This window comes from Galeopterus variegatus, unplaced genomic scaffold (genome assembly GCF_000696425.1).
Source record: "Galeopterus variegatus unplaced genomic scaffold, G_variegatus-3.0.2 Scaffold4420, whole genome shotgun sequence".
Lineage (NCBI taxonomy): Eukaryota > Metazoa > Chordata > Mammalia > Dermoptera > Cynocephalidae > Galeopterus > Galeopterus variegatus.
In genome coordinates this window covers 200,407-200,708 of record NW_007730531.1, presented here as the reverse complement: position 1 = coordinate 200,708, position 302 = coordinate 200,407, and positions in this window count along the sequence as shown.

Genomic DNA, 302 nt, shown 5'->3' with positions numbered 1-302 from the left:
TTTAAGCCTTTTTTTCAAAAGGGAAAGGAATATCTTGCCTGCCATTCAGTTTACTGCATCAAGAGATGTTGATTCTCAAAAGTTCTGTTAAATGTTTTTGAGCAGATTATCTTCTTTCTTATGGAATCTATGCGATTTCCTTGGTACAGTCACCGGGCAGAGTTGGCCGAGGGACCATTATGGACCTTTTAGTGGCCCTGTTCAGGAAAGCAAGGGGCTGTGAAAACAGACACGAAGTAAGACTTTTGCACTTCCCAGAGTGACAGTGTACTCCCAAGTACAGAGTATAAGCTTTTATTATC